Source organism: Caloenas nicobarica, chromosome 3, assembly GCF_036013445.1.
Source record: "Caloenas nicobarica isolate bCalNic1 chromosome 3, bCalNic1.hap1, whole genome shotgun sequence".
Lineage (NCBI taxonomy): Eukaryota > Metazoa > Chordata > Aves > Columbiformes > Columbidae > Caloenas > Caloenas nicobarica.
Genome location: NC_088247.1, coordinates 102103213 through 102129129, shown reverse-complemented (window position 1 = coordinate 102129129; position 25917 = coordinate 102103213). Strand labels below are relative to the sequence as shown.

Sequence of the window (25917 nt, the reverse complement as noted above, 5' to 3'; positions counted from 1 at the left end):
CAACCACTGCCAAGTCCAGAAGAAAATCACCAACCAAACCCCTTGGTAGACGAAATGTCACGTAAAATTCAAACATTTCAGGTTAGATTATTTGTTATGCTTACAGCAAAGGGCCGCAAAGCTCAGAATGAGTTACAGCATCGTGTTGTACATAGCCTTATCTCTCCATGGAATTAAAAGCATCTTGCAAAAGCTAATTGCCGCCATCCCAATTACAAATGAAGAAATGGAGGCATTAAGAAACTTGCCAAGGGTAACAAAGTCACTGGGAAGAGCTGGAAGCAGGGCCTGCAACCCAGGAGCTGGATGTTACTCAAAATCCTGGGCCACATCACCTCTTGGCAGTTCAGAGGTGAAGTCCCGGCTCCTCTGAAGCTATGGAGGTTTGACTACTGACTTCAGTGAAGCCAAAATACAATCCCATAGGATTATTCTGCCTTTATCACAGAGGCTTTGGTCCTTCCTCTGTGCTGGGGCATCTTTCCTGCAGAAGAAAGCCCCGGCTGGGCAGAGTGGGGCTCTCCACCTCAGCGGTGATGTGGCCTGCAAGCTCTACCTCCTCCACAGTCTAGACAGGAGATGATTAACTCCATTGCATACACTGCACAAAACCCGCCCCCGATTAAATTCACTTACGTAAATGTCTATATTTTTAAATGCACGAATCGCTTGATTTATCCTCCTGTATTTTTTTTTTAATATGAAACAAAAAGAAGTGGGAGTGAAATTAAGGAAAGTTTCCATTGCTGTATTGTCGATCAGTGACTATTACAGCAGATACGAATGCCAAGGAAACAAATACACAACCAGAGCTGGGGATGCAAATAAGCTTCTAGCAACTGGGGCACTAAAGATCAGAGCACCCTGCATTTCTTGGACCATGTTCTGCTCACTTTATTCCTTGAGGATTATAACTGAAACTATCAAAAGCATTGAAGATCTGGAAGCAACTATCTACTCATTTGTTTATTCTGTGCAGGAATATGTTTGCATTAGGCACCCATCCAAAAGCAACTTCTTCTATTAAGAGGGAATGGGTCACAGCAGGACACTTAGAAATTGATTTATTCAGTAGCAGGCAGCAAACACCCATTATTTCCAGTCATTTTGTAGATGAATGAGATTTTTACTTTCTCATGTATTACTTAAAATAAATGAAACAGAAGCAAAAGAAGTCTTAAATATGTGGAAAAATCACAGACATGAACAGATACATTTTCATTAAATTTAAGTATAAAGTACTGTTAGATGAAGTGATAGTGCCAAGTGAGTGCAGAAACTAAACAGTCTCCTGTATTTGAAGAGCAACGAGAAAGCAAGTTAGTCAAATGAGACAAAAGTAATACTTTGTACTTCCATGGCTCAAAGGGAAGAATGACCTTTCCAAGATCATACAGAGCCCAAAGCCACCACCCTCATTCATCCTGAATCGCAGCTTGCTCTTAAATCCGTGCTTTTGAGCTCGGTGGAACTCTTTGTGGACCTACATGTCCAGAACTTCGTAGGGGAGTGGGAGAAGGTTCTCAACAAGTCACTCCCTGAAGGGCATTCGAAATTCAGCTTCTATGACTAGTTGAGCTGGACACAGGCACAGCCTGTGGAAAGGAGACAGGAGCTGAGATGAGGTTTAAGTTGCCTGATGTGCAAACTTGCCAGGGTTTTACTCATGTTGCTTTTTATTTCTTCCAGCACATGGACAGTTTGCAAGAGCTGGCTGGTGGGCAGGACTGTGTAAACTCACAAAAAACTGATTGCAGATCAGAGTCTAAGGACTAGGGGTTAGCTACAGCAGTGGAGCAGGATCCAGGTTTTGCTGTCTGTCTTTGAGACAGTTTTCCCTTTAAAGGTAATTTTGGCGAATTTACATAATGTGTAACAGAGGTTTTTGATCCTGCAGAATTGAAAACAAGTGTGCTAATCTGGAAGGTAACTGACAGTCTTTCAAGAGGATGCTTGAGTCACGCAGTTGTTTTCTAAGCAAGGCTCCGTTCTGGGATACCACCCACATTGGTCAAAAATTCTTCAGTCGATGTCATTCTCTGTTATATTCTCTGCACATAGAGATTGATAGAAGCAGAAACAATAAGAGAAGGGCATTAGGAAAGTTTCAGATTTAAACTCTGTTTTAACTGTTGTTAGAAGATTGTGTCAGGTCTTATTTCCGTATTCAACATTGGCTTGCTTAAGCAGGGTGAAATCTGAAGTTCCTCAAGTATTATACATACTCATCTCCTATTTGCTCTTTGGGAAAGATGTGGAATTCTTATATGAGTAACAGATAAGTGAGACCATATGTGGTACAATAGGTTGTATTGCTGTTTTGTTGCTCTTGGCACCTCTCATATCCTCTGCGTAAGTATAAAACTGTGTCTCCCTCTTCGCTCTCCTCACAAGAGCATAGACTCAGTTCTGCATTTGCCATTGTGCTGACTTCTTAGGTAGCCCAAAAATCCAGTTACAAGCCTCTCCCCCAGAGAATGTATGTACCCCTTAAGAAGTGATTAATTTTAGCATTGCTCATAGCGTGTTCAGAGAAGGAGAGATGTCATGGTGTCTGGCCCTTTTGCTTGTTGGAAAGGCAAGGCATAAAATGCATTTTAGAAAGAGAAACAGAAGTGCAGAAATCCCAGTCTGTTTATATTTTTAACAGCCTGCATTTTGAAGGAGTGTTAAGCTAGTGGAGCAGTTTTGGAGATCTTCATCTGAAATGATGTTGAAGCTTCTAGTTTAATTGGTGAAAAATCAGTACATTTAAGAACAAATTAACAATAATACAAATAATAAAGACAAATTTGCGTGGGATCAGAGACATGAAACTGATGCACTGCATTGCAGGAAAAACGTGAAAGAAACTTGCATGTAACCAGAGCTGGGAGCGGACTTTGAGGGCCACGACTGGGAACTAATGTGTTGTTTTCTGTCTTTCTCAATGAATCAAACAACAGTATCTTCTAATGGAACTTGAAAGAACTGAAACAGCCAAGCCCCATGATGCAGGGTGCTATCTTACGGATTGTATCTAATCTGCAGCTGCTGAAAAATGTTATGATCTTCAGAAGACCTCACAGAAAAATTACGTTTGTTCTCCATGTACGTAATTTTTACTGGGAAGGAGGAGGTGGCGTGGAAAGGAAAGAGGAAAATCTGGTTTCCATTGGAAATATTTTAAAATGGAAATTTCCAACCACTTCTATAGTTAGCGAGGAAATAGAACATTTTGTTGCAAAGATTTCATTGGGAAACAATTTCCGTTTTTCATCAAAAAAGCTTTCCAGCCCAGTTTTTCCAAGTAGCGTTAGTTGTGTCACATCGCGGCTGCTTGGAAGCACAGATGGGAAAGAGCACAGCTCTGCTGGAGCCCTGTAACGGGGGAGTTTCCCCAAATGCGGGGTGGTGGGGAATTAAGTGATATTCAGAGCCGTTCTGATGATGCTCATTGCAGGGCAGTGGTGCACACACACGGGGACCCGCTCTGTGCTGTATCAAAGGGTTGCACGGCCTATTATACACGGCAGAAAGACTGTTTCATGCACCGGTGAAATGCAGTCTGTTGCGGGTTGGAAAACAGCAATGGCTGGACCTCAAAAAAGGCTTAGACTCAATTTGAGATACCATAGAAAAGTCAACATTTGCTAACAGTTACCAGCCGATTGGTGTCTGAGACACCACATTTTCCATTCATGCTCAGAGCAGGAAGTAACTGTGGTCTTCTCATTGACCACAGTGTGGTAATTTTTCTGGCAAATGTTCACATTTTAATGATGACCACTATATTTTCCACTGTTTGTGCTAGAGCTCTGTTTACAGCTTAAGCAGTTGTGATGCTCTGTGCTAATCGTTCATCCATATGGAAATACGTGTGGCATATACATCTTCAAACACTTAGGAGGATACTCGCATAGGAAATATAGAGAAAGACAAGAGAAAAACCACTCCTCTCAGTCCTCCTGCAGTCCTTGACTATACATCTTCCATCTTCTAGCTTTGCTGATACATATTTCATTCTGAATTATCCTCATGCCTTGGACACGATCAGACCAAGTCAAGATAAAACCAGCTGATAGCTGTTCCCTTCCTTGCAGGTCAGCTCGCTCTTCCTTGTAGAGAAAAGAGAAGAGCCTGTCTGTGCCGTCCAGTGTATTTGAGGTCTTCTGCACCCGTGGCTGAAGCCCTGAGTCCCTGCGGGCAGCAGGGCTGGGGTTGGGACGTCGCAGCAGAGCGGTGCTGGAGGCCACCTCTGCCAGCTGAGACACTGCACCAGTGCAGCAGAAGTCCACTCGCAGGGCACAGCTCTGCCCATTCGATCTCTTACACGGGGTTTTTGTCAAAGCCTTGTGAACTGCAGCAAGCCGAGGCCACTTGTTTGACCTTGGGCATCTGTTTTTTGACGTAATTTGTAAGCACTTCTAGAAGCACAGTGAATAGGATCAGGGAGGATTTAGCTACAGCTATTTTCGTTTTTGCCTGCTACAAATGCTGTTAACCATCAGCTCAGCTGGGGCAAAGGACCCCACTGCCAACTCACAGGTGTCTGTCACTCGCTCAGCAGAATACAAGTCAAGGAAGGAAGCAGAATTTTTTCCCCACTTAGGGATGGAGAGAGTCTCAAAGTTGGGGCTATATTCTGTCCATGTGGCTGCTACGTTGGTATGGTCTTTAGGGGAGAATGATTCGCAGAGCAACTTGAACTCTCCCTGCCTGGAGGGAGAGCCTTTCCTCCCCTGTGGCAGCAAACACCACCGGTGAGTGTTCCTTAACACAGACACGGTGAGGGCTGTTAACCAGTGGAGAAGTGTTCCCAGTTAAACCACCAGTACTGCAGTGTGTTCTGGGCTGCCCAGGGATGCGTGGTCCATCCTGTATGTGCAAGATGGGTTGGTGAGACAGGTCACCTTGGCTGAACAGGGAACCCCTCACTGAGTTTAGTGAACAAAACAAGCACTAAGAAGAGGTGGAAAAGGTGACAGGACATTGAGAAGGAATATAGAAGCGTCTCCTGGGCTTGCAGGGTTGGAAGTTGTCTGGAGTTAGGACTGGTGAGTGGTACGAGGGATAACAAGGGCATTTCTACAGCAACATCAGCAGCAGGAGGAGGGCTATTGCTGAATGATGAAGGACACCGGAAGGACTAAGGGACTCAGCGCTTCTTTTGTCCCAGCCTTTCCTGGCAAAGTCTAATCTCAGGTCCCTCAGGTCTCTGCACTGCAGCTCAGCACCCGGAGAGCTCCAGCACTGGTGGCCCCAGCGCTCATGAGATGCAGCCCTGGAGAGGAGCCGTGCTTGAGCTGCTGATGGGCTCCATGTATCTCAGAACCCAGCGGTGACCCGACCTGACATGAGGACTGACACGGCACAAATCATATTGGGTGACAGCCTCAGCTGGTGACAGGGAAGCTCCTTTCATCCTCCCAACAAGCAAGGAGAGTTTGTCTGATGCTTCCAAGAGTAATGGATTTTTCTTTGGGTGATGGTTAGATGATCACAACCCAGCGGCTGTCTCTCACTGGGCAGGTTGCAAGGACTACTCTCCCTTCTAGGCAAATACAGAAGGCCCAGATTCCACCTGGCTTGGTATTTTGCAGTCACAGGGACATCAGCAGGTAGCTGGTACGGCTCACATGAGGCAGGCAGGACTCTGCCCTGGGGCTCTTGCAAATGCAGGGTCAGTCCTCTGAAATTACAGAAGATGCATCTATTTTATGGCATTTGAAGGATCTGACCTGTTGTATTTATTTTACAGATGGCTTCTTTGACCTGCTGCTGTTCCTAGTTTGTGGTGGGTTTTTTTTAATGAGGTTCTCAAGAAACAATTTTCTATTAAACCAGGTCATTAAAAAAATAACATTTCCTTCCTGGAGCCCATTGTGGTTTTTCTGTCTAAGAAAACTGGGACATACAACTATCATTTCCCATGTGCGTGATCACTGAACAGTATCAGCAGAGACCAGGGCCATTTTTACAAAGTGAACGTTGTCCGTCCATATCTTCAAGATGCCGAATAAACAATGGGGTTCCGTAACCGGAGGATGAACCAAGGTGTGTCTTGTCAAAATATCTCAAACAGAAAGAAAAACCTGACAGAGTTTTCGGGTCTGTGGGTTTTGTTTGTTTGTTTTTCAGTTTTCCCAAATTATCCATTATTTGTCTGACTGCATTTGTATTTGGAGCCCAAATTTAGGTCATATGGAGTGCTTGTCCACATGAGCTCCGAGGTAAGGTGTCAGCTTTTCCAGCAGGTGACTCTGGAGGATCTTGGGAAGGCTCAGAGGCCTTGCAGCACACTCGTAAGCTGCCCACATCCAGGAACAGCGCTGGCTGCCGAGGGAACTACCAGGGAAAAGCCCATGTCTGTGTTCTAAATGTTTTTAGCACCCAGGACAAGGAGGCTGCGGACAAGCTGCCCTATGAGGGTGGTCCTGGCACTGCTCTGGCTCAGAGATCGTGTTTGAGAGAGCTGGTTGCAGAAGCTGAAAGCATTACAGGGAATATTTTAGCAGCCTAACCAGTTACGTTCCACTTCTCCAGACCACTTCTAGGCACTGAGCCATTTTGTCTTGTAGACTCTATCATTTTAATTGCCTGCAACACTGACGCACTGAGGATTGATCCTACCAAGCACTGAATCTGCTCAAATTCCATCCCACCGCCTTCACTAGGGGTGATGAGTCTTCAGAATCTTACTGGCTTCCACCACAAACATGCTCTGAAATGAGAGTGCTGGATCTAGATGGTTTTTTTAATTTATTTTTGGGAGTCATTGTGACTTAAAGTGGGACCACTGACGATAGTGATGGCATTGGCTTGGGCTGCAGTGGTGGAAGTCCTATTACTCTGCTATGCTGAGAGCTGTGCTTTGCCCTCCCTTCCCGGAAACAGGTACTCGGAAGCAGCAAACACGATCCTTTCAAGAGAGGTGCCTGGCAAGATTCCTGGTGGAAGCACATGGTCCTTACGTGGGTAAAAAATAATCTTGGGATTAAACTCTGAGTCTTGTCCTTTCCTACACCCAAGAGTCAGTGGATTCATCCCAGGTATTCATCCCAAGTGTCGTGAGTATGTGTCTGGAGAGATAAAAGGACTGAAGGCAGCTTTCAGAGCAGTCTGATAAATCTAAGCTCAAAATTTCCCCTGAAGCCATCATGTTGAGAAGTGAGCAAAACAATTCTTGTCGAAGAGGAGTCATTGCCAGAGTGATTAGTTTTTGCGCACCTTGTGGAGGGCCTTACCTGATGGTGTAGGGCACACTTTATATGCCGTTGCAGCCTTCTCATTCCCACCAAGAGGTTTTGTGATCTGAATCGCTGATGATGCTTAATAAGCTGAATCGCCAATACCTTGCGGTGAATGTTCTGCTTCGTACTGCTGGAAGCAGAGAGGCTTCCCGGCTCTGTTACTCCAATGCTTGCAGCAAACTTCACAGGTGACAGCATCTTAGCATCACCCACCACGCAGATGAGACCTCCACTGGTGACCATTTGTTCTGTTTTGACCGAGGCCAACAAGTGTAGACATCAATCCAGTACAAAGCGACCAGCAAAAGGAGACACGTACCACAATCCTGTTTAACTTGAGGTCGTTCTTCCCCACGGCAGCAGGTTGTGAGAGGAGAGGCAGTGCCTCTGTGACTTTGCACTTCCACGTTTTCCCCTTGGTGTGTCTGCAAGAGGCAAATCAACAGAGGATTTGCCAGGCTGTGAGGAGGCCATAAAATTTTACTGCCGTGACCACAACACATATGAGCAGCAGAAACACTGGTGAATTATGCAGGTTATGCCAAACAAGCAGCGATAAAACTTTTATAGCCCCATCCCATATTTTATTAGGTTTGTTTTTTACTTTTTATTGAAACTAATTTGTTGCTATGGAAACAAGTGTATCCATCGAACTGGGTGGAGCTTAGTGACACTTCCTCGGTCTAAGATCAGTTAATTTAATTTTAATGATGCGTTGTAAGAGTTACTGCTGCTTTATAATTTCATTGTTGTTACCTCCGTCCATCCTGTGCCCCTTTTTGTTTTTCCCACCTACCAGCTGTCTCCATGGGTATGGACATAGTGAGCTCTTGTGAGCAGGAACTTTCTTCATTTACACTGTCTTTTAAATAGTCTCAGATGTGATGCTGAATTAATCCCAAAGGATAGTGATTCAGTTGTAAGGAAGTTTAATTTTCCCCATTTTCTGTGGTTAAAGAGAGGCACAGAAAGACAAAATTATTTCTATGTAGGCATGCCATTGAGCAGTAGTAAAGAGGGATTTTATACTGTGACAGATACAGACAGATAGATAGTTAAATAGATTTATATACATTTATATTCTTTCCCCCTCCCATCCTCCCAGCTCTTATACAGCTACAATCTACAGATTTTCTAGTTACAGGGGACAGCAATTTACCGTATGGTTACTTCTGTTTTCTTTTTGGTGTAAAAACTCTTGTGGTACTAAGTCTAGAGGATCCTCTAAGAGATAAGCTGAGAGTGAACTCAAGGTTAAATTGCAATTTTTAAGACCATGTGATTTGGATCTGAATTTCTTAGTACAACGGCAGCCAGGCTGAATGTGGATTTTGGAACGACAGATATATTCCTTTTGGGGATTATACTGGAGTCAATTCCTTGTTTGCCAAAGATAAGTCTGAAACCATGGCAAACATTGGGTCTCGCTCTTTAAACATCTGAGAGTGGGTGCTATACATAGAAACTGGGGGATAGGGATTACTTTAAAAGGGGGTGAGCTATCATTGACAATACAAAGGCAACAGAGGGATAAAATTATACAGAAATAATTTTCTCTCCCTTTTAGATTGTTTGGGAGGTGGAACATGATGACTGTTAAACAGCATTCAGAGGTATAAATGAAAGGTGAAGAGTTGCATTAAAGTCAACAGTATAAAGAAAAGCATGAAGATGTATTTTTGTATTTTTGTATTTTTGTATTTGCAGTCAGCTGGTTGACTTTTATTCAAAGTGGAAATTCATCAGGTTTAAGATACGGTATCTCCCATGTGATTCCGTAACTTTCCATGCTGCGACTTAAAGGCATGATTTAGGGAAATGTAATGTGACTGACTGACTTGGGAACAGTTTATACTCTCGCTGTTGTGATCGGGTGTGTTGCTGTGGCTCCATCCTCACACAGAGCACCGATTTGGTGGGCATCAGCCCAAGTGTCTGATATTCACGAAGCATCTCCTGTCCCAGCGTGTCCTCGTCCCCGGGCTGTGTTCAGCACCATCGGTGTGTTGGGGATGGCAAGGGCAGCCAAGTGGGCCAGCACCACTTGTCCTCACAAATGAGAGGTGGGAATTAGAAAAAATACGGGTTAATGCACTAACATCGGCCTCTAGATGAAGAGCTGTGGTACATTTCCTGCCCACACAGTGCTGGGTTTCATCCAGACCCTTCCCTCCCACTGAATTAATCACTCTATGTACAGCTTGTAAATGTTTTGAAATAGTGAATGATATGTTTCTGAATAACTGTGAACATTTTCATGGTTACATCTTTAAAATTTTCCACAGATGGTTTGGTGGTTAGGCTGTGATTTGTCAAATATTTGAACTTTTGAGGGATCTTTTCATACACAGCAAATCAGAATATTGTTGCGAAAAAAATCCCTAACTTTCTAGCATTTCTGCATTGTTCCTTCCAGATGGATGGGGTCGATTTTGTTACCATTTGGAGTGGAGAAATTCCAAAGCTGACAAAACAAATGTTTAAGCTTGTAATTTTTTGTTGTCAGGTCGCTGGGATTTATTTCCTTGGGTGTTTTTTGGATCTAATGTTAAACATGCAACGAAATACCTGGCGAGGAATGGGCAATGATGGGAGTGGTTGCTCGAAGCAGAGCAGTTGTAGGAGACCCTGGTGCCGCACTCCCCGGGCAGCAAACGTGGCCGCTCTCGGTCATCCCCGGCCAGTAGGCATTTGGGAGCTCGGGATGAGGACCCAGCACCGTGGTGCACAGAGCCAAACCCGGCTCCTCTCACCGGCCTGTCGGCAGACGTTTCGTCAGCTCTGTCGCCCTGACGTGCTGATGTACCAGACAAGTCAGATGCCTGCGTTTCAGCACTCTCTTATCTGTCACCTCTCCCCAGGGGAGCGGTTTCCCCATCGTTTCCAGCTCTGCCTTCCTGGTGGGACGTGGCTGACAAGTAGAGGTGTGGTAGTGAAGACCTGTGATGTTCATTTTGCCCTGGTTTTCGGGGTGAGAGGTGGTCATGCTTCTGTGCCTGAAGACCCAGAGCAGAGCCCCACCAGTTCTTCTCCAGCCTTTCCCACTGCTGTTCCCCCGGGTGCCTGGAGTGGGACAGAACTGTGCGTTAATGGGGGAAATGGTGGCGTTGGGGATCCCTCTGTCATCCTCCACACTGCCGTTCTCCATCAGGCTGGGCACCTGGGGACCAAATGATTACACAAGTCTGGAGAAAGACATCCCCTGCCATGCAGGGGCTTGTGAAGGAAGGAGCAGACATGTCTCCGGGCCATCTCCAGGTACCTAACAGGACCTGTGACCTGCCTGGAGTATGTTTACTATCTAGAAAAGCGTATTGCTTGTTTTATTGTCTTAAAGGCTGATTTCACTGTCTCGCTATTTTAAACAGCTCTACTTGCAGTCCCCAGTTCAAAGGCGCTGGTCAGGCACTGTCACAGCTCCTGGTGGGAGCAGACAGCAATCTCCGGCCATCAGTCGGCTTTGCTGGGGTGTCACAGTTGATAGATACCCTGGGAGCTGCAGGCCACGGCTCAGGCTGAGAGATGAGACAAACCAATGGAGTTTCTTCTTTAGTTATTTTCAAATCTAAAAAAAAAAAAAGGAGACAAAAACTGAATAACAGCATTTCCAAAGTCTCATTCAAACATAAGTTGTTTATCCAAAGCATTGTTGCCCGTGAACACATCCTGGGTCTCCTCTTTTAATATCTAACTTGTCAGGATGACCTCTGGTAAATAACAGAACTAAGCTGTCTGCTGCAATGAAAAGAAAGGAAGAAAAGAAAATACCTAAACTCCGAAACCACTTAAGTTTTTCCTTTATGAAATACATCGATAAATATAGTTCAGCTAGCACCCTGCTGATGTTATCATGTCTGAGAGCTATGGCAGGCTTTCAAACAAAGCCAGCAGAACCTATACTTAGAAGCAACCCTCAGATTTTTCATGCAAAGCACAGAAATGAAATGGGAGTGATAACAAAAGGGGGAAGATGGTGGCTCGCCTACATGTGTCTGCCAACCCAGCTGCTGTGTCAGACTTTCCTGTGAAAACCCTTCAAATCGTGATTTCCAGGAATGCAGCTGTGTCTGCGCCTCCCCGCGCACCATCGCGGGCGCATGCCCTCATGTGTCTGACCTTTTCAGAAGTGTGTTGACATGTTCAGAAATAAACTTCGCGATGTAAAGATAACATATTGGATGGGGAGGGGATGGGAATAAACAAATCGGCCCCCAGAGAACAGGTCCTTTAAAAGCCATGGCAGAGCTCTTGCAGGGGTCTGGACGTGAGCTCGGGTCTGGCAGCTGCTGCTTGGCATCCTGCTTCTCTTGTGTCTGCGGGGCCGTTCGGGTGCTCGTCACTGCGGGATCGAAGAGCCCCGCGTGTGTTCATCGGCTTGGCCTCACGTCACCTCGTGTGGGGCGGGTGGGGGGAAACTGAGAGAGGGGCAGATGAGCTCACCGCCCACCCCTCTCGCCTCGGCCCAGCCTTGGCACGGGGAGATCGAGTCATTGCCCAGGCTGGAGGCCGCGGCCGCAGCTGGGAGAGCAGCACGTCTGCTGAGCCCCGGCGTGGGGCTTTGCACCTGAGACCACCTTCCTCACTAAGTCTTTGCAAGCTGTGTGTTTTTTCAAGCCTCAGAGGCTGCTGATCTCCCTTTCACCGTCCCTGTCGAAAGCCAAGGTGGCACAGGCCCTTTTCTGAAAGGCTGCCACCGTGTCACGGGTGCTCGATGGCTTTTCATCAGGCTGGTGGTGTGAGGAGGGAAAAGCTCCTCTATCACTTCACAGTAGCACCAGGACAAATGAAAATCTTTCACTGTGGAGTTTGATATTTCCCTGGACCACCTGGATGAAGGCCCTGTTGGCTGCCTTGTGCCGGTGCCTTAGAGATAGTCCCAAATGCCCCGTTTGGGAAGTACCTGAGGTGTCCTCCTGCCCATCGCCAGGGACCACGTGTCAGCAGTGGCTGGTGGTGTGTCTGGTCTAGCCCGTACAGTCACGATTCCCTCATGTATCTTCCAGACTTTGCCCTGGCTTCCTCGGGCAGGGGGGTAAGGTTGTCAGGAGGTTAGAGAGCTGGACAAGTGCTCAGAGGTTAAATTCCTGCTTTGCCACTGACTTCTGGTGCTACTTTGGCCTAAAACTCAGAAGTACAGCCCCCTAGAAGAACGTAGCTGAAAGGAAAAATCACTAGAAGAAAACTCGACACCATGGAAAACTTTTAATCGCACAAGTCATATTTTATCCTCAAAATGTCTTACAATGCAAATGGGAGTGGTTTTATTCAGTGCCTCCAAAGATCAGCAGCGTTTGTTTTGCTACAGAAACGCACACCTAAGTCCACCAGGAGGGATGTTTAAAATCTGGCTGGGTTTGGTTGGGGTGGACTGGTTGCTTATGTTGGGCTTTTTTACTTAAAAGTCTTGCAGACTTGCTTGCATATGGCCAAATGGTGTCACTAAGACTACTTCTGTAAAATGAAAAAACTGTATGGTCATGTCTGGTCATCTTGGGCAACGACAGAAATGGGTAACTCTTGTCATGGACATTTATATCTGTTTAGTCATTTACTGAAAAACTTTGTTTTTTTCCTATCAGGCAACTGGGAAGCCGCTGATCTGAGCCAGCAGTTGTGTGGATTTCTCCATAGGACAGCGATTTTTTAAATTTCATTTTTAACTCATTGAAGAGAAAGTTCTTCTAGCAAAGTCCTAAATGATGCACCTAAGCAATGTTTACCAAAGTTTTCTCCTCATTTTCTTACTATCCTTCCTCCTTTTGGAGCAGACGTAATTTGATTCTCACTGCTATTTTGAGAGAGATTCTCAGTGCTCTTTAATCAAGAGTGAGAAAATGGAAAAGTGCCAGAGAAGCACATGAAGTTTAGGAGAAACTGGACAGAGCAAAGTATAAATGCTCTCCCATTTTAAGAATTACCATTGACTGCAAAGCAGCCAATGAACATTTTCTACTGTACTCCACTATTACAGTTTTATAGAGGATTTATCCAGAACAGTGACTTTTGCGGTAATTTTCTGACCCGGTTCACCAAAGACTAAGCTGTGAATGCCACACCTTGCTGACTGCCTTTTTTTTAACATTTTCTGCTGTCTTAGCTGTCTGTTGGTATTTCTGTCACCCGTCGTTCATTGATCACTGAGTCAGAGGATGATTCAAATGTTATTTGAACAGCGATGTTTGAAGATCATTTATCAGTGACTCTGTCTGTGGGAGGCACATTTTGCAATCTGTACTTGACATTTTTTCCCCTCTGATAATCCGGAGACCTGGTGGTGTTACAGGTCCGCTGGCTCACCTCACCTGCGTGTCACTCCACTTCGCCAGCATTCCTGCTCTTTTCCGAGCTCCCCCAGTGAGATGCACCAGCAGAGAGTTAATATTGCCAAGCCCTGGCACCAGCATGCTTGTCTTTGCTTAAATGTATAGCAAGTATGATGATCCCTGTCTTTGGGAGCTGATAGTTGTGGCAGGTCCTACCTTCTTGCGGAGAGGGGGAGTGCAGGATGGGGGAGAGCAGCGTATTGCCAATCCATGGGAATGGCAGGGGATCATAGAATCATAGAATCATTTGGGTTGGAAGAGACCCTCAAGATCATCAAGTCCAACCCTAATATCTCTGCCTCTTTGCAACGCGTTTGTTGTAGTCCTTAGTTTAGATCCTCAACACCAAATTTTTTTCCATTCTTAATAAATTATACATCGTAGCTTTAGCAACACAGTTATTGAAAGAGATAGTGTTTAATTCAATACATTAAAAACCTATTATATTCCTACATCATAAGGGGATAATAATTGTTTTATTATTAAAACATGCTTTACACTCTGACACTGTTTAATACCTTTTCTGAAATCAGGGCAGCACAACAATACTGACAGAAAAGCTAAAGATTATATGAAGCAGAGTCTTTTTGGTTGTCCTTTTTCTGTTGGGAAGTGGTCCTGAGAGACATCAGCCTTGGAGAAGCAGCTCGCCGTTGCTTTTCTCCTGCTCCTGGGGCTTTTGCCAGCTGCTGGGTTAGCTGAGCCAGGGCCCCGAGGTGTTGATTGCTCTCTCAGGAGGGCGAAGGGCTGTGTTCACCTTTTCAGTGAAGGGCATGGCCGGAGGTATTTTCTGTGTGCTGTCACTAGAAAGCTTTGCTCTGCAAGGCCTACAAAAGAAGAACCTGGTGTGTAGAGCTCTCTTCACGCTCCCACGCAGAGGTTGGGTCATGCCAGTCCATGTAACCCAATAGGTACCCCATGGGTAAGCGGTATCAGGATCATATTCCATAGGAGAATGATCTGACCTTTCTTGTTTATACGGTAAGTGTGTCCAGGAGGCTTCTTTGTCAGCCCGGTAGTCCCAGCTGCCAGCTCACAGCATGTCTTGTCAGCTCCAAAGCTCTTGCCAGGGCTTTGAAGTTAACAAAGAGTTATTTGGAGTTACAGGGTTTTATTTCATAGAGAACCCCTGTGCATGGCTCAAATGAAAATGTTCTTCTGAGTCAGAACCTGCACATTCAGCTGTGCCGGAGTGGCGGTGGGCTGTAACAACACACGTTAAATGCAGGTCAGTTTGTGTCCGTCTCCAAATCCCGATGAAGATGAGATGGTCGTGATAGGCCATGGGAGGTTGCTGCTGGGAAAATCAGCAAGAGCTCCAAAGGGTTTATTTTAGTTCTCGCCCAGTTGTGGAGCAGGCTGGTAAAAGCAGCCTTTGTATGTCATCGACCCTTTGGGGACAGACTTTTTAGAAGGGTATGTTACAACAGGAGAAGGGGTGATGGTTTTAAATAGGAGAAGGGAGATTCAGGTTAGAGGTGAGGAAGAAATGTTTTACAATGAGGGTGTTGAAACACTGGCCCAGGTTGCCCAGAGAGGTGGTGGATGCCGAATCCCTGGAGACATTCCAGGCCAGGCTGGACGGGGCTCTGAGCAACCTGATCTGGTTGAAGGTGTCCCTGCTCATTGCAGGGGAGTTGGACTAGATGGGCTTTAAGGTCCGTTCCAACCCAAACCATTCTATGACCCTCTCATCTAGCTAAGACAGCAGGGCCTTCTTGTGTTTAACACTGGTGAAATATTTGGGTGGTATCTACTGTTCTCTGAGGAGAGGCTCAGTTGGCTCAGATTTACCCATGCTGCCTCAGTGTCCGATCCCCATGGCTCGCTGTGGTTGGTGAGTAATTAAGAGGAACTTCAGAAGAATGTTCTCAGTCCATCTCTACACGGTTCACAAATGTGGATGCCCATCCAGTAGATCTTTCTAGTTCTCAGTATGCTAGCATGATATTTTTCTGCATAAAATAGCTAAGAAAAAAAATCTTGCTTAATGTTATACAAGTAAACATGTTTATGAGGCAGAACAATATAATTCATCTATCAAGCAGATTTTTTTCATACTATTACAGAAGCATCTCAAAGCCCTTAACTCATTTAAGGTGCCTGTGTGCTGGCTGTTAGATGCCTGCACATTGTCAGAGACTCTTCCCTAAACTGATAAGAGTAACAAAGAGAAGGGAGAATCCCCATTGTACAGGGTGAAAATTAAGTGATTCACTCCAAGTCACAGCTGATGTCTGTGGTAAAGCTGGGAACAAAACTGTAATCCTCCCCAAGTCTCAAGCCCTTCCCTGCAAATACTCCCTTGCATTATTAAGCCTTATTTAATCCATAACAATAAAATAACGCTGACTGTGCTAAGGGAGTCCTTTCATGCTTTTGGTGCTGATGGCCAAATGAGACATGAATATATATGAACAGTAATTGCAACTGATTAATTATGACCACAGCGTACCTGACATCACATCTGTTTATTCTGAAGCCTACTCATTCAGGGGCAGACCACTCTGGTGTAAAACATCTCCCAGGATCCACCTCTTGCTGTGATTGCGTGAATGTGCATTTGGTTTTCCAGGAAGCAAAGCAAAGCAAGAAGCAAACCCATGATCTCCTGGGCTGGTTTGGGTCAGGCTGTCCCTGGACCTGAGCAGCTATAGGGACAAATTCCTTTCTTTCATGGGTTCCCTGCCATGGGGGCTCAGGCAGGGCTGGGGCTGCCGAAAGGGTGGGAGGGAAGAGAGGCACAGCTTTTTTTGTGTGTGCCCAGGCCATCGAAACCAGCTGGCCAAGGGGGCAGCAGATGAGCATCCTTGAAAGGGCATAGAGATTGTGTCCTGTCTGTCTCCTCATCACTTGGCTCCTCAAAATAGTCCTGTGTCTTAACCAGGACTTTACAGGAAATGGTTCTCCATCTCATACCAATATTTCGGATTATAGTTCTCAATATACTCCAAGACTAACCTGAGACCTTTTGATTTCTTTTTTCCCCATACAGCCAGCATGAGACCAGCCTTAACAAGCCCAACAGACAGTGGTGCTGGCAGGTGCTGGAGGTGGAGAAGACAAGCTGCAGTCCATGCCCTCAGGAGCCCACATTGAGCATCTGACTTGAGTTTCTAAGGACCAGGTGGGTGTTACATTTGCCAGGCTTTGGGCTGTTCTCAGGAGAAACCATTCCTGGCTTTGGCCATTCTATTTTGTTTGTCAGAAACTTACTCAGTCCTATCCCTGGTGAGTTTCCCAGGAAGTTTTCTTATGGACGCCTTTACTGGTTCTTCGGAAAACATAAGGGAGGAGTATTAACACTGAATTACTGCTGAAACAAGGTTTAATTAGCAAGTGTGAGAAGTGAGTCAGGCTCTCTCCATGAAACCTTTCTTGATACAATTAGATAAAGAGAAGGTAGGTAGCATTCAGCTTCAAGATTTCTTTATCTTTGGTAGCTCTCACGGTCTTCCTCCAAGGCCCAGACTTCTGGCACGAAACTCAGCAATTTTGGTTGATAGATGCAGATAGTCCTGAGAGATATACAACGGTGTGGGCTGATGTGTAGCTATTATCAGCATTTGTGTGGAGTGACTGGGACACTCAGTTCTGTCTTTGCAAGCCTTCCCCAATGAGTGCCAACAGAGTCCATGTATTCCCACTGGCCCCCAGGTGTTGCTGAGAAATTAAATTACACCCAGCAGCAGAAGTCAGCAATGGTGGCGGGGGCAGGTGGGGCTGGTGAAAGGTGTCAGACTAACTTAAAAAGGTAGAGGGAAGTTTTGAGAAAATGCTCACAATTAGGGTTGAGTTTTTGAGGGTTTGGTCCTCAGATGATGAACTTTGTGGAAACAGTCCCTGTTTTAAAAAGAGCTGCATGTCCATTGAAAGCAGTGACGGATGGTTGTTAAGCACATCTGGAGCCCTCATCTTTCATTCAGGCCATGCTTTCTGTCTAGCGAAGGAAAATAAATCACATTGTCTTATTTATCTCTCCTCCTCAATGCTCAGAGATTTGAAAGCTGCAAATGCGAAAGTGTCAGAAGGAAGTATTTTCTTCCACAGAAGGCAAAGCTCCCCTGTGAAACACAAGAATTCAGCAGGATTCAGTGAGGGAAGAGAATTTTATAGCTGGACCTCAGAGGACCTCTGCAGCTAGTTGTAGAGGAAGGTCATGGATTTGATGTCACCATTTCTCAGTCCTTCTGAACATCACATACTGTCTGGAGAACAAGACCATCCATATCCATTTTAGATGGTTTATTTATTTTTTGATTGTCGTGCTTGGATATGAGTATAGCGTCACTTACAAAGAACAGAGCCCAATAATAAACTTGTGCAGTAGGAATGTGCTTCTACTGTTTTCTTTTTAGACAGGAGGAAGTAGAGTAATGTGATTGCAAAAGAAGGGTTATATCCCTACCTATGCTGGTCAAGGTGAGCATGGCTAAGTTCATGTACCCCACAGTTGGGCTTTAAGTGCCCTGAGGCCCCCAGGTTGTGTTAAATGCAGTATCAGATCAAGGCTGCTGAAAAGGATCTCCCACTGTGTGAGAACTGAATGTTTCATAATCTGTGGGTGAAATACTATTTTATCATACTTCAGCATTATGTTTTGGGAGAGGATAATGTCTACTGTACTCCTCTAATTGGGCTACTATTTTTTCCCCTAGAGACAGTGAATGTTTTTTGTAAGGGCCAGTGATTTTCTCCCTGTGATATGATGTACCTTTTCATCTTAAGGAACCTCTGCTAGCTCACCGTTATGGCTCATTTTTCCAATTAATCAGTGATGACAGTAACACTCACAAAAACGATAATACTTATTTATTCTCACTTTCAAACAAGGATGAGCCAACACGCTCATTGTTTGTGACTCCAGTAGAGTTGGCGTGTCAGATTATTGCTTTACTACCCACATTGATAAGGTGTGTATGTAGTAGTACATGTGCTACAAAGAAGGTGCTCAGTGATTCCATGCAAACAAGGCTTGAGTCAGTTCTCAGAAATCTTTTATCTGTCAATCAGATGTGGAGATGGCACAAGCTTCCCCATGTGATTACCCACAGCATCTCAACCTCAACCAGGTAGGGCTGACTTAAGGAGAACTTGTACACATTATTGTGTCTTCATGCTCATTTTAGTATCTCTGTTGGGACTCCTAGATGACTGATGCAGATCTTTGCATTTATTTGAATAGGTCATTGTGCCATGCCCTAAGTAATTTCACAAACATAAAACAAAAAATAAAAACAAACGCGCAAAAAAATCTGTATTTTTTGCTGTCAGGTTCCTGAGAGCACTAATGGGTCTTGATGGCCCTGAACAACCTCACCTGGGGCCTTCAACCACACCCGTGGGTTCCAGGGCTCTATTTAAGCTCAGCCCTGGGCCAGATGTGATACATCCAAGGCTGCTGAGGGAGCTGGCAGAGGTGATCACTGAGCCACTTTCCATTATCTATCAGCAAACTTGGCTAATTGGGGAGGTCCCAGTTGACTGGAAGATGTGAAGCCCATCTACAAGAAGGGCAGAAGAAGGATGCAGGGAACTACAGACCTGTCAGTCTAACCTTGGTGCCGAGCAAGATCACAGAGCAGATGATTTTGAGTAACATCACACGGCACATACAAGAGAACCATATGATCAGGCCCAGTCAACATGTGTTTATGAAAAGGAGGTCCTGTTTGACCAACCTGATCTCCTTCTATGACAAGGTGACCCACCCAGTAGATGAGGGAAAGGCTGTGGATGTTGTGTACTTAGACTTCAGTAATGCCTTTGACACTGTATCCCACAGCATTCTCCTGGAGAAGCTGGCAGCTCATGGCCTGGATGGGTGCACTCTGCAATGGACAAAGAACTGGCTGGAGGGCCGGGCCCAAAGAGTTGCGGTGAACGGAGCCACATCCAGTTGGTGGCTGGTCACAAGTGGTGTTCCCCAGGGCTCAGTATTGGGGACAGTTCTGTTTAATCTCTTTATCAATGATCTGGATGAGAGGATTGAGTGCACCCTCAGTAAGTTTGTGGATGACACCAAGTTGGGTGGGAGTGTTGCTCTGCTGGAGGATAGGAAGACCATACAGAGGGATCTGGACTGGCTGGATCATTGGGCTGAGGCCAATTCTGTGAGGTTGAACATGGCCAAGCGCCAGGTCCTGCACTTGGGTCACAACAACCCCAGGCGGCTCTACAGGCTCGGGGAAGAGTGGCTGGAAAGCTGCCTGGCAGAGAGGGATTTGGGGGTGTTGATTGACAGTGGCTGAATATGAGCCAGCAGTGTGTCCAAGTGGCCAAAAAGGCCGGCAGCATCCTGGCTTGTATCAGGAATGGTGTGGCCAGCAAGACTAGAGACGTGATTGTCCCCCTGTACTCAGCACTGGTGAGGCTCTACCTTGAATCCTGTGTTCAGTTTTGGCCCCTCATCATAAGAAGGATGTTGAAATACTAGAGAGAGTGCAGAGGAGGGTGACAAAGCTGGTGAGCACAAGTCTGATGAGGAGCAGCTGAGGAAGCTGGGGCTGTTCAGCCTGGAGAAAAGGAGGCTGAGGGGAGACCTGATCGCTGTCTGCAACTGCCTGAAAGGAGGTCGTAGCGTGGAGGGTGTTGGGCTCTTCTCTCAAGTAGCAAGTGATAGGACAAGAGGAAATGGCCTCATGTTGCACTAGGGGAGGTTCAGATTGGATATGAGGAAAAACTTCTTCACAGAAAGGGTTGTCGGGCATTGGAACAGGCTGCCCAGGGAAGTGGTTGAGTCACCATCCCTGGAGGTGTTTAAAAGGCGTTTAGATGAGGTTCTTAGGGGCATGGTTTAGTGCTAGAGTTAGGCTGGGTTATGGTTGAACTCGATGATCCTGAGGGTCTCTTCCAACTGAAATGATTCTATGATTCAGTCTTTCCGTGCCAGAGCTGTGTTCATGGGGGGCTGACCTACAGCCATAGTCATAAAGTACTTTGCTCTAGACCTGACTTGCAGACTGACTTCCTGGCTTGACCTAAACTCTGCCTTGTTGCTGTGGATCTCCCTTGCTGTCACTGGACCTGATCCTTAACCTTGACTTGTGGCTTGATTGCCCGACTTCACCTTGGGCCTGCCTCATCACTGTGATTGTTGTCTTGTGGTCTGGACTCTTGACTGGACCTGGCTGCCATCTCCAGGTCTGTCCTTGGCGCTGTGGGATGCTGGGCCCTGGCTGTGAGGTCCCTCCTGGCTTGTGTTCCCTCAGGGAGCAGCCCTGCTCATTCTGCTCCCTGACATTTGCAGACCAGCTCGCACCTCTCATATGGAAAGATTGCAAATGATTTTATCTAGTTCATCCATTTGTCTTTACATGAATGCAGCCTCTCTGGAGTACAGTGTGGCCGCCTGGTAGAAAATCAGCCTACAAAGCCCAACACAAGAGAATATATGAAGGGTTTTTTACCAAGGAACCTGAGGAAATGCAGTCTATAACTACCTGAAAAGAGGTTATAGCATGGAGGGTGTTGGGCTCTTCTCCCAAGTAGCAAGTGATAGGACAAGAGGAAATGGCCTCATGTTGCACCAGGGGAGGTTTAGATTGGATATTAGGAAAAAATTCTTAATGGAAAGGGTTGTCAGGCATTGGAACAGGCTGCCCAGGGAAGTGGTGGAGTCACCATCCCTGGTGGTGTTTAGAAGGTGTTTAGATGAGGTTCTTAGGGACATGGTTTAATACTAGAGCTAGGTCGGGTTATGGTTGGACTCGATGATACCAAGAGTCTCTTCCAACTGAAATGATTCTATGATTGTATGACATTTCTGCTTGCTTCTCAAAGCCTGTGTGCAATACAGATTTAGTCTCAAGATCAACATGGTAGACTGTCTAAATATTCTATTTGTTTACTACTTCATCGTGACAAGGCAGAGACTGGCAGTTCATGAGCTTGTTACCTGTCTCAATGTTCTGGAGGTGACTGTAGAAGAAATGTCAAATGAGTCACACGGATGCAACTGAGAGCAGAACTAGGCCCTGTATTTTGAGATAAGTCCCACAAAAAACCTTTTGAGGTGTCATTCCCACAAGTCTGAAGAGTTTCCTGTCTCTCATGGCGTTTGCCAGGGTGGCAAGTGGCCAGGAAAGCAGAAAACATTCAGTGAACAAAGTGACCCATTTTGCACTGCCTGAACCAGTTTTTTTGGGTGGGAGGTGTTTCCATAGCTAAGCAAGTTGTGGGGCTGTTTGAGCAGGAGGGAAAACCTTCCCTTTCCACTCTGAGATTCCAAGGACCCCCATGGCAAAGCACTCCTGCCCAAGGCACGTGAGGAGCCACTAAAACAGGCGGTCATGTCTCCTCATGGTAAGTGTTTGACATTTTCAGGTTGCTACTTATGTCTGCTGAAGTCTTCTGTGCTTCTCCCCTGAGTGGACGTGCTTAATGAAGATGGAGTATGGGACAAGTGATTTGACTCCTACTGCTGGTAAGAGCTGTATTTAGTGCAATAGGTTGTATGTTGCTAAATTCCTAAGCTCTTTGTATCAAGGATGCTTAGAGATCTCCTTTTAGCTGGAGTGGAAATAAAGAAGTAGGTGGCTTAAATGTCAGGGAGGTTCCCCAGAAAAATGCAGGGGTTCCCATTCCGGTAGAAAGTATCAGCCTACCCCCTTCTTAGCGTTCTCTCCTTTCTTAAATTTTCCTGACTAGCCACAGGTAGCCCGGGGTGGTTTTCATCATTTAGTGCTGAGTTCAGAGGCTACAATACTGCCTTTTTCTCGGGTGGTTCGTTGTTTGCCTTTCCTATTGCTGCCATAATTATTTGTAAGGAGTTTCTGCTTTATTTGCTTGCAACATCAAGGTGAACTCAGTGCATATCTGGCGGCTGCAAAGGTTACAACAGAAATGAGTATTTAAAACTGGTGCATTGTGTATTTGTAGGCCCTCTGTGGCTCATTCCCTCTAATGACAAATTAATTGATGTTATATTGTTGCTACTTCAGCTTAATACAAGCGCAGATTTTGAACTGGACCTTAATGTCCTTGTGAACATTAACAATGGATAGTGGCCTGCTCTCAGATGAAATAAAAAATCTTCATAGATGCAACGAACATATTTGTTCAGCTATTAAGTAGGGAGTTTCAAAAAGTGCCACCACCAGAGAGTTTTCTGTTCCCACTGATTTAAGCTGGAATGTGCTCAGATACTCTATTAATGAGTAACAGCAGAAGTTCTCAAGTCAGACAAATAATTACTCTTTCAGACGAAGAAGCTCTGGGCTTTTATTTATGTCTACAGACTGTAATATCTTCTAAAAAGCATCCAGGCCACTGCCAGCTCCATAGGGTGGTACACACTTGCCTCTAGGCAATGCATGTAGTGTATACGCGGTGCCCACAGCACTGGTTCTCCTCCGGCTTATGCGGCGTGCAGTGCTTGCAGGGACAGACTCACGAGGGCTGGAAGCAAGGAAAGGAGAACTTTGAAGGGATACACAGCAGAAAATCACCACCTAATGCACAGCCTGGTTTTAGAATTGGAACCCAGGTCAAAATCTTACATTTTTTTTCTTCCCTTCCTATCCAGTTCTAATGTCTAAGCTTGTTTTGGTTTTAATATTTTTTAAAATTTTATAGTAATATTTAGTAATTTGCCAAAAAAAGAAAAATCTCCTCTCTTTAAATTCAAATTCTTTGGAGTTCCCATAGGGAAAATTGTAGCCATATAAACTATGAGGGGGGAAAATGAGAAAATGGAAGCAGGAAAAAAATGTTGGTAGCTGTATGATAAGACAAATACCTGGAAAATGCACTGCAATGTGAGGCTTCCATGTCTCAGGCAGCCAAAAGCGAGGGTAGCACATATAGGCTCATTTACATAGGTGTGTTATAATTTGAAATTTCTTTAGAAGGAAGAGCCTCAGCACTGTGGGAGACCCTTAACGAGGCTTGAGTTAAAGAAGGTTTCAATAATTAGATCATTTGATGTTTGTAAGCGAGGCTTTGTGACATAGGGTGTGAAAATTCATTAGAATTTTCCATGATTAAACAGCCCTTTTTGTTTCCTGAGCATGACATTTCTTTCCATCCTCTCACCGTTATGAATACAGGGAAGAAAATATTTTTCTGGCTGAACATCACATGCATGTTTTAGCCAAAGGGTTTCTTTCTAGGGGCTTTTGAGGGACTCACAACTAGCTTTCATCCTTACTGCATTTACTTATGGCGTTACTGCACAAAAGTGAGCAACATCACATTAATATTGCCATGTATCTATTAATCCTGTTTGCCTTCCCCTTCATGTCTGTATATGATCTTGTATTTGGTTTGTTGATAGCACTGTGAGAATGAGGTTTACCATTTTGTCCAAAGAGTAATGTATTTGTTTAATTTTCATGTGAAAGCTGAATATTGATCAAAACATTTCCTTTTGGATGTGTTTGGATACCCATTCCTCCAAGAAATTATACAAAAAGCCATTACAAAAGCAAAATGTTACATTTGGCCTGTCCTGGAAATCTGTAGTCTGATATTTATTTTCAAAATGAAATGGTAATAGGAGCTGACACATTTCACTTCCAATGAAATAGCGTTTCCTGATACTGCACAAGAAAGCTCTAACCAGTACTAATTGGGAGGCGCGGGTTATGTGCGTGGGGAGGACACTGCCTTCATAGGATGAAATCATTGACCTGGGTTTTACTAGGAGTCAGACCTAATCAGCAATCCTTCCTGGTTTTGAAGTCTATTAAAAAGATGTCTTTCTCTTGATTTAGTCGGTTTTGGGGGGTTGGGTTTTTGTTTTGTTTTGGTGTGAGGTTTTTGTTTTGTTCTGGTTTTTGGTTTTTTTTTAAAGAATTGAGGCTTGGCAAATTTCTTTCAGTCTTAACGCAGACACGAACATTTTATAGTCACTTTCTGCTGTGTGTCCATGTTGGGAATTGCCCGTCTCTGGGAGGCACACTTCTTGAAGTGAGATATGAGCCACCCTGGCTCCCTTGCAGAAAGGTGGAGATATGAAAAACACGATGGCTGCGGAAGTTGTGTGCACCCCTGGGAAAAGAAGGGGCAGGGGCAAACTGCCATGATGGGCATTTGTTTGCTGTCATCTCTGCAGAATCTGGCCAAGTCTTACAGCTGCTGGGCTGGCAGAATTGCTCTTGCATTCTACACTGGCCATCTGAAGGTTTCCAGAGATAACTGCAGTGGAAAAGATTATTTTTTTTCCCTTTAAGATCCTACTTAAAACTAGCTCATGTTCATGAAGTGGTGGGGCAAATGGTTTCAAGTGTTGTTCCTCTGCAGTGACTTGCCATTTACAGAACACGACGTGGGCTCTGGTTGGTATTTTGTCATGAGTGATAAAATCGCTGCAGGGCTGTGCAGGGAAGACATTTCACCGCTGAGCTGATGCACAGGCCTAAAGAGGGAGGAGGTCTGTGCTCCCCACGTATTCTCACAGTAATGGAGGAGAAAAGCATTAGCCCCATTTCACAGAAGGGTGACTAATCAGACCAATCTCCAGATCTGTGAAAATTGGGTGGGCTGGTCAGGCATCCGTAATACCTCCAGGAGATCAGCAAGAAGCAACATGCAGAGAGGTAGTCTGCGATGGAGCAGGATGCTGATCCAACTTACGCTCAGCCTCATCTTCGCTTTTGTCTCCTCACTTGCCACTGTGGAAACTGCCTTCCCCAAACCATCCCTGGGCCTTAGCACTGCTTGAACAATCATCTGCTTGAACTTCTGGACCAGGTTGAACACATGTATGAAGGAGACTGCTCCTCTGATCTGTTCGGGAAGGAGCAGGAACTCTCCAGGGCTCCAACCCCAACGCTGTGGCAGGGTCACCACACTAAGCCAGGAATAGTGCGTGAGCAAAAATGTAAGGTAGACAATTCCAACAGTCCATGTTTCCATTTTATTGGGAAATTTGGCCTTCACACTTCTTTTGGCATCTAGTACCATTTTTTTCTTTTAATGCTTTAACTTGAGGCTAGATTCTCAGCACAGTCCAGCTGAAGGGAAACAGCTGTTGGCTGGAGTCCTCTGGAAAGCTCTCCCTTGAGCTCAGATCTGACCATTCTTGGCACGAGCTCCTGCAGACAACAGGTGACTCATTTTGCTTTGGAAAGTGCAGCCCTGTCCTCTGCTGCCTCCTTAAATGCTATAGGCGATTTGTAGAGCAGTTTCAGCTTTGCCTCTTCTTCTGCAGATTGAAGAGAAGCTCCACGCTTACCCTTTGCAACAGAGCCAAACTGGTCCAGAATACGCATTTGATCTACATTATCCCTTTGCTCTTTGGTTTAAAGTAACACACAAATAGAGAAAATGAACGAGGCTTGCCTCCTGCTGAGAGATGTAGTGTGCGATCCACAACCGCTTTAAAGGAATACTGATGGCTACTGTAATTAGTTGGTAAA

At 45.3% G+C, this 25917-nt stretch overlaps 1 long non-coding RNA gene across 1 annotated transcript in view; it reads left to right on the top strand.

The window, feature by feature from the left end:
- Window positions 1-21974, top strand: part of LOC135987631 (uncharacterized) — a 156589-nt gene extending 134615 nt beyond the window's left edge. Inside the window, exons 3-4 of the long non-coding RNA XR_010606034.1 lie at window positions 16551-16682; window positions 21881-21974. This is a non-coding gene — a long non-coding RNA (uncharacterized LOC135987631). The remainder of the gene's footprint in view (window positions 1-16550; window positions 16683-21880) is intronic.
- Window positions 21975-25917: the final 3943 nt, after the last annotated feature.